Source organism: Populus euphratica, unplaced genomic scaffold, assembly GCF_000495115.2.
Source record: "Populus euphratica unplaced genomic scaffold, PopEup_1.0 scaffold5.1, whole genome shotgun sequence".
NCBI classification, from domain to species: Eukaryota; Viridiplantae; Streptophyta; class Magnoliopsida; order Malpighiales; family Salicaceae; genus Populus; species Populus euphratica.
In genome coordinates, this window is record NW_011499848.1 from 3,789,649 (window position 1) to 3,799,479 (window position 9,831).

Consider the following 9,831-nt stretch of genomic DNA (forward strand, 5'->3'; position numbering starts at 1 on the left):
ACAGGGGATTCCCGAAAAAACAATAATAATGTTCTACTTAAATGGCCTGGTCAAAAGATTCCATTGTTAAATCAGTAATCATGGAATTTTTTGACTCTTCTGAGGGTATTGTTCAATCAAATTCAAGAGTCGGGTATCTGGCGATTTATTTGGCTGAATGGAACGAATTAATTTTAGTTACTGGGGGGGTATTTACTATTTCCTCATAAATGGATGGCCCGACTCCTCACATGCACAAACAGATGTGAGGATTACCTTCGTCTGAGGAAGCGCATGCGAACACATGTCCCTCCACTCAAATTTATTAATATTGGTGATTTGGTATATATATATATATATATATATATCGTGTTTATATACATATATATACGCTGGGGCCTTTTTTCTTTATATATATATATTTCGTGTTTATATACATATATATACACACGTAATTTATTTAGTCATTTTCTGCTGTCTTTACTATTTAAAACAATTATAGTTACATTCCATGGTTTATAAGCTATTAAAGATTAAAAAAAAAAAATAGATAGATAGCCCAATTTATTGAAGAATCTATAAATGGAATATGAAAATCTTGTTCTGTGGACACCTTAAGGGAAATTTCTTTTTAACTTTGAGAGATTTTTGAGAGTATAATAAAGGTTGATTTTTTAAATATTTTTTAAAAAATATATTAAAATAATAATTTTTAAAATTTTTATTTTCAATATCATTATATTAAAAAAATTAAACAGTAAGAAAATTAATTTAAAAAATTAAAATTTTAATAAAAATATAAATTTAATTTCAATTCTAAACAAAACATTAACTATGAAAAAATATTATAGTTACTCTCGATAAAGGAGATTATTTTTATTGTAGTGAAAATAATTTTGAAAATAATTTTTTTCTTAGTAAATATATTAAAGTAATTTTTTTATATTTTTTATTTTTTAAATCAGTGTAATAAAATTATTAAAAATATTAATAATTTAATATTTTTTAAAAATATTTTTTAAAAAAAAAAAAAAAAAACAACAACAAAAGATTAACAAGCAACCCTCCGAAGGCCCGCAAGGATTCTGCCCTCGTTCAAAACATCTGCTAGTCCTTTTCACCTTAACCATGATCAACACGTGACGTGCAGATGTGTCGGAGAATCTTAAAAACTACACGTCAGCATCAATGACGTGTCCTGGCAAATCATCCTACGAAGATCTCCTGGCCCCACTTCTTTTGTTGCCGGTCTTTTTTTCGCCTTATCATTAAAACCACGTATGTCCTAACAGTAAAAAACACATCGACGACAGGTCTACACCACTTTGATGTTTTCCTATTTTGGTCAAACAGCTATTATTCGTGTATAGAATTTCTTTTTCCCTTCCTTTTTTATTTATTTATTTATTTATTTATGAAATAGATGTTAAAATTAAAACCATTCGAAAAAAAGATAAATATTAGCATCGGTAAAACTAATTACGTATTTTGATTGAAGAACTGGTAAAACTACTACTTGGATTATTAATTTTTAAACCTAATTATATTATTATCTATGTAAGCACTCACCTTTAAGAACTGGTAATTTCTTATCTATGCAGAATTGTTTTTGTTTGAAGAAGATACATTGAGAATATCATTTAGACTTTTGTTGACTTGTATTGACTTTAACAAATCACTTGTATTTTTTTTTCCGAGAAGGAAATTACTTGGATTTTAATAAAAAGATCTAATTGATATTATATCACTGGCTAAAGATTTGTTAATTTCACTCAAAAATATAGAAAAATATAACGAGGTTTTATTCTATTGCTCCATAAGAGCATGGAGTGGGGATAATATCACTTTACATCATGCTGATTTATAGCTAAAAGACATTTTAAAACCTAATTATATCTGCATAATACTATATTGATTAACTTCATGTAATTTTACTTGTTATAAAATAAGGCAAGATTAGATGAAGTTATATTAGTCATTTAATGTATTCATCGATTGTGATGGCTCGTCATATTTTTATACATGTTAATTTAATTTTATTTGCTCGTCATATTTTTATACATGTTAATTTTATTTTATTTAAAATTAACATTTTAAAAAGATCAAAAATAAAATTAATATTTAATATTTATGAGACTAAGTGTTTGTGAAACTAGCAAGTTTTTGAACTTAATATTTCTAAACTTAGTTATGTATTGAGCACATATATATATAAACCTTGTAGGCTATCACACCTAATATCTCTAAATTCAACTATGCGCTAAACTCATATATATATGAATATAACACACTACCAGATCCAATATTTTTAAGTTTAGTATCTCACCAAACCCATATGAACATAGAAATGATGATTATTTTAGGCTTCATATTGTGCCACATGACCCCGGTTGCTTTTTATCATGACCCTTAACATAAATTATCAAGGTTAAAGATGTTCATATCTCTACACCGTTATATGTATAAAAATCTTTAAAATGATTTATTACTCATCCCTTGTTAGTTATTCGGGAAAAATATTTATCTTTCTTTGATAATATCATGACAAAATAATACTTTAGTCCCTATTCTCCATAAAATAACAAGACTCGTGGACTATAAAAATATGATGAATCTTTCGAAGAAAGTGGGTTCACAATCTCTTTATTCTAAATATTTGTAGTAATTATATTTTTATAATTTATTTTTCTAAAATATCATTATCTTTTCTCTTGAAGCATTGGAAATAAAGTCTCTAAATCTACAAAAAAAAAAATACAAAAAAAATTACAAGCACTAATTACTGGTCACTTTAATCTACCAAACATTAAATATCAATTGTCAGCCATCTTAGGCAAGAAAAGATACCATAAAAATAGTTGGGATTGAAAAATTAACTAAATATCTAACATATAAGCCCTTGATTACTTAAATTATTTGATATATCATCATATTGAAAATAACCACATAATCTAATTTAACATGTATTTTATTTTATTTATAGCAAAATTCATAAAAATATGAAAGGTAATAAATATATTTAAATTTCACTTTATCAGTGCCTTAGATACACTAACTAGCCTTTTCACTAGCTTATTTGAAATTCTAGGACAAATAACTTCTTTGTTCGCATGTTTGGAAATGTAGTTGTAGTTTTTTTTAAAGTGTTTTTTTATTTAAAAATATATCAAAATAATATTTTTTTATTTTTTAAAAGTTATTTTTGATACCAGTATATTAAAATGATTTAAAAATACCATAAAAATTTTAATTTAAATAAAAAATAAAAAATATTTTTAAAATATAAAAATAAATAAATAATTAAATTGACTAATTAACTTGTGCGCATCTTGCCTTGAGCGGTAAGATTTGCACGCACTTCTTTGATATAACATGATAAATATGATTTTATAACTGCACTGAGAAAATGAATTTCTCCTGAATGCATAAAAGTTGACCAGCACAATATAACCTAAACATGAAATAAAAAGATAACAATAAAATCATCCTCTAGTGATTTATGCTCAAATGAAACCAATCATGGACTCGAGGAGAGAAGTACATTAATTAGAACACCTTGTAGACTGTCCCAACCAAATTAAGCGATTTAATTGACAAATATTTTAAATGCAATAATTACGCCCATGACACTTTTACACTTTCTAATTAGTTTGATAGAAAAAAAAAAGAATCTTATTGGAAAATAATTTCAAATTCTATCATGGATGCACGAACAAACAATTTGCTATCCAATTTTTATTCAAACTCTATCACTAGCCTCCTTGTTTTTTTTTTTTATAAATTTTTAGACCGTATTTTATACATCAAAAATAAATTTATCTACTCAACATAAATAAGTACCCGTTTAGAGATGTGGTGCAATTTGCATTTAAAAAATAAAAAAGCAGAAAAAACATATTTTTATTATTTTAAATTTTTTAAAAATAAGAACTTTAACGTTTAAATATAAATTGTTGGCGTAAAAACTAGACCAGTGCAGAATTTTAACCCTGCTGACGAAGAAAAGGGAACACTGAATTTAACATCTAAGCCAACCTCATCAGATTATTTAGGCACAGTGTGGGATTGCATTTTAAAGGGGGTTTTTTATATTTTTTTAAAATAAAATTATTTAAAATTATTAAACCATAAGGTCCACCCCCATTAGCTGTTTTTATTTATTCTTTAACACTTGTTTTTTCACACAAGCACCAGGCAATTATTTTTAAGCAGGTTTTGTTAACATGATTAAACATTAAAAAACAGTGTGTTTTTTGAAAAAACATAAAAATATGTTCAAATAACAAATTATTTTACACGAAACAAATTACAATGGTCCAAGGCAGCATTTTCCGATTATTTAGTTTAATATTTTATTTTTCTGAGAATTTAGATGGAGCTTCTGGCTAGCTTGCGTTTCAGGGGAGTAGACTCGTTTTTTCAGAGAGTTCAAGACCGTATTATACTTTAACGTCAGCGAAAAGGCCGAAAGAGACCTCGTATGGTCGTTCTCATCTGATCGATGATCGATGATCGGGAATCCACTCGAAAGACGGGACCAGCATCCTTTCCAACACGTGTATATTTGTAACCGAGACACGTGGCTCCGACAACGACACCAATCCCTTGGTCCTCACTCTACTTTTTTTCCCGCAAAGGAATTAAATTGACTAAGAAAAGAAAAGCCTGCAACTTGGTAGTGTGGACCCCACACCGAGCCCCATTGCACCGGGCTTCCCTGGTCTGGCCACGTTTGTCATGCTCCTTCCTCGCCGATTTTTGCGATTGGATTCCTCGTTCACTGGACGACTTGGTGCATCCAAGCAATTTAGCTGCTGAGTTCCGCGTGCTGATGGTGGAGGCATGGCTGTTTTTAAAAATACATTAAAATAGTTTTTTATTTTTTAAAAATAATTTTTAATATTAATATTTTTAAATATGAAAAAATAAGTTAAAATAAAAAATTTAAATTTTACCCCGCTCGATTGAAACACACAATACCAAATATAGATAGAAAAATATAGTTTTTAAAGCGGAATATTTCATTAGTGAGTGGAATGCATTAGTTTGATTTTAAATGTTTTTTATTTAAAAAATATTAGATTAATATTTTTTTAATAATTTTATGTATTCATAAAAAATACAAAAAACATGTTATAATGTAATTTTAAGGTAAAGCTAATTTTTTTTTTTTTTTTTTAAAAAGCATGCATCACAATACAAAACACATATTATTTTTGTTTCAAACATACAATGTTGTTCTTGGTAAATTATTAATAGCATATTTAAAAATTAAATTTTTTAGAGAATAGTGTATATTATATTTTGAAATATAATCCAATAGTGTATATTATATTTTGAAATATAATTCAACAATTTAAATTATTGAATTGAGATAATTTTTTGATAAAATTATGGTAAACATGCTACCGAAATACTGCTCTTTGAAATAGTTTTCTTTTTTTTTACTTGCTTTTTTTTTAGTTTTTTTTTTTAATTTTATCTTTCACTGATAAATTGTTTTGAAGATTGAGCTTCATGTTCGATTTTTTTTCTATTGGGTTATATATTAATTTTATGGATTTGATTTGTTTTTCTTGGTTTCAACTTTTAATATCAAGTCTATTGGAATATGATTTCATGTTTTTTTTATTTGTTTTCTGTGAATTTATATTGATTTTATGATAAATGTCACGAGTTTAATAGAACACTTGAGCTGCCTTAGTTATTTTTTTCTTATTTTTTAATATTTTTTATTTCATCATTCAATATTATATTTTTTAAAAACTAGGTTTCATGTTTTTTTTATGGGATTATCTTGATCTTGTTATCCAGGTCGTGGGTTTGATGGGTTAACACTAATTGTTTTTGTTCAATTTTCTTGTTATTTTTAATTGATTTTTTTAAACCAGGCTTTATGTTTTTTTATGTACATTTTACGCGGTTATCTTTATCACATGATCCTAATTACGAGTTTGACATGTTGACTCAATTTATTTTTTAAGGTCCTTTTTAATTGAATGTTATTTTTTAAAAAAAAATTCACCCTCCTACAACTCAATATTCTTTTTTTTTATTTAGTTTTTTTAATTTTTTAATTCAATATTAAGTTGTTTGAAAATCAGACTTCATATTTTTTTTTAATTTGCTTTATGTTAAGTTATCTTGGTATCGTGGGTTTAATTTTTTTTTCTTGATGTCAATATTTAACATTAAATATATTAAAAATGAAGTTTCATAAATTTTTTTGCGAACTTATTATGATCTCATGATTTACATCGAGATTTTAATAGGTTAGTTCGAGTTTATTGGAACTGTTTTTTTTTAAATTTTATCTTTTAATATTATATTGGTTTGAAATTACTTTATTTTTAAAAATTTTTTATAGGATTATCTTAATATCATGATTTCGGTTGTGAGATTGACATGTTAACATAAATTGACTTGAGTAATTTTTTTTTCTTTTTCTTTTTCATTTCTGAACTTTGAGTTAATTAAAAATTAAATTTTATGATATATTTTAATTTATTTTTTATAAAGTTATAATGGCCTTATAATTTGGGTTAATACAATATATTATTATTTCAATATCTTATAAAAGAATCATTCAATATACATATGTATTACTATTTTTAAAACAATGTTGTAAGAAATTCATCATATTTTGAGTTAATAATTAAAAAAATATTAGAAAAATAATAACAATGCTTAAACATTTTTCATGTTTAAAAAAATTGATTTCATTAACAGCGCAATGCAGGATAATTATCTAGTTATATCTAACTTAAGTAACCTTAACCTGATGGTTCCATATTCAATATATATCTGTATTTGACGAACACACACATATTAACAAACATATACCCATACCAATTTAGTTTTCCAAGAGCATATGATATCAAAATAAAATAAAATTTCATCTCAATACCCACGATCTCTAATAGTCAACAGACAAATAAAAAACGCCACTTCTTCTTTTTTTTCCCAGAGAAAAATGCTAAGGCCGAACAAGCTGTCATTGATCCAGAATAATCTTTAAATAGATGCGATAGCATACAATAAATTCTGATTTGGATTGCGCAACTAGACGAATTATTGAAATGAATTCAAATGATTTTTTTTTAATATATAAATGAATCCCAATTTGCCAACCATCACTTACAAAATCTTGCTATATAATCTTTTATAGTCTAAATAATCCCACATCATGTTGTATGTGAAATAACAGTAATTAGTAAAAACAAACTTGTACAAATTAGGGAAGTAATACCATTCCTAAAAATCCAAAGATTCAAATATCTGTAATATTCCTAACCATTCATTAACATCACAACAAATATAATTATAATTATAATTATAATTATAAATTAAAATTATAGTGTAATTTAGTAAAAAATAATATAAATTATATTTTAAAATTTTATTTAATAACTTAAATTTTTAAATTGAGAATCTTTACGTAGTTTTATCTGAATTTTATTTTTTTATACTTTCATAAATTATATTTTTTATTATGTAGTTTATATTTTGAATAACAGCTTACACCTTTATTTTATTTGAATTTTTTATATGATATAAAATATGAAATGTAATTTATGAAAGTATTGAAAAAAAAAGATTTAAATCAAACTATAAAAAAGTTTTTATAATTTTTTAAAAATTAAAAAATTTATAACTTCCGCATAAATAAAAAACTGCATCACCATTATAAAATGGGAATTTGATAAAATATATATATAAAAAATATACAAATAAGAACCAATCACAAGACGGGGAAGTAATACCACTTCTAAACCTCCTAATAGAAGACCTCATTATAGAAGGACTAAAAGAAATTCAATTCAGGTTAATTTATTATGTGAAAAATAAAATAAAAAAATCAATTTTTTTTATTTAACTTTATTGACCAGGCAAAGAGAAACTTATAAAAATCATAAAAAAATACTGCTGCCAATAACATTTAAACTTGCAAATTACACTTATGTCGTGCATCTCAACCATTGAGTTACAGCACATAATTGTTATAAAATTGATTTAAAAAATATATTAAAATACTTCATTGTTTATATAAACAGTAAAATATCATTAAAAACCTTAATTTTTTTAGAGCATCTATATGATATGGCTTCTCGTACTCGTGTTTAGACCATTCTGTTGTACTAATTTAACAGCTGTTTGATAATATTGTGCTGTTGTGTTTATATATTAAAAATACAATTAATAAAAGTAATGTTTAATATTTGATTGACAGTGTTTTTTAAACGTTATATTTTCACTTTAAAAAACAGGAAGTATTATTAAAAGTAAAACGTAACTTAATTTGATTTTAAAGCAAATCAATTATCTTTTAAAAGTAACACGTATTTCACTTTAAAAATAAAACTAGCCTTAACCAAAATAAAATTGGTTGTTCTGTCATATTGTATGAATTGTATAGTAATTATTTTTTATTTAGAAATATATTAAAATAGGATTTTTTTAAAAAAATTATTTCTAACACCACCCCATCAAAATAATATAAAATTATAAAAAATAATTTAAAAATAAAAAATAAAAAATATAGAAAATTTCAAAAGCACTTTTTGAACACAAACATATTTATAATTTTTTATTTTAATTGTATTGTAATTCTAACAGTATTTTTCATCTCATCCCTATTGTTGTACTTATAAATTGAAGCATAAACTCTTGTAATTTGACATTGTATACAGTTTATGATGTTAAAAAAAAAAATCATTTTAATAAAAGATTATAAACATGTTTTGGATCTATAAGAAATTCCTCTCTTACAATTCTCGCTTAATTCAAGCCACGAACAGTAATATACAAAACAATTGCTGCCACTTGGCCACTACCCCGGCCTTCAAACACGAAGATAAGAGTGTTCAGCCACGAGATAGAAATCATGAAAGCAGAAAACTTATTTATAGCTTGAGTGCTCAAATTATGGACACATTGATTTGTGTTAGTAACATGGAATGGCGAGTGGATCGTGTAACTTCAATCAATATCAAGATATATTCTTAATTTATTTTTCTAAATTAAAAAAGCTTTATTCAAATTATAGATCAAATTAAAATTATATATTATCTAGCAATAAATCGATCTTCTCCTTTTCTTACCGTGGCTGCATGTTTGAAAGTTAAGAGTGTAAGATAAGCAATCAAATGTACAAAAACGAGGATAACATATGCTCTGAGCATTCTAGATTAGTTTAGCAGATTTTATTAATTATTCCTCATGGTTCGGGAAATTACCATTTCGTCTCGACAGTTTTAATATATTTACAATTTTGTTCTTTCACCAATCTCACGATCTTTTTAATTGAATTTATTTATTTTTCAAAAAATAGGAAAAAGAGAGTAGGTAAGAAGCAAGCATATCTGGCTACTGAAAACTTACATGATCGTTAATTTTAGGACCCATGAGATTAGTCGTGGTATGTGCAAGCTAGTCCAGACACCCACATTAATCTAAAAAAAATACTCAGCATCTGTTAAGTGGAAACTTTAATTATATTTATACCACAGAAAATAAATAATTAATTATGATAAATCGACTCGACATTTTATTACACTGCGAAGCGCAAAATATCGGGTCAAAATAAAATAAAAAGGCAAATCAAATGACTCCTTGTATCTTCTTTAAGGAATTGCAGTCTGCGTGTTTCTTTTTTATCCTTTGCACAGCTGGCATAAAAAACCTCTACTTGACAGCCTCTGCAAGCGCGAGAGAGACCAAACCCCAGAGGACAAGAGTACGAAAATAAAGGCCGCATCTTTAACGAGTGAGAAGTACCACGCCAGCAACTAGTATCGTATCCACGTGTCGAATTCCCAGACGCCTAAACTGACAAACACGTTGCCACTCTTT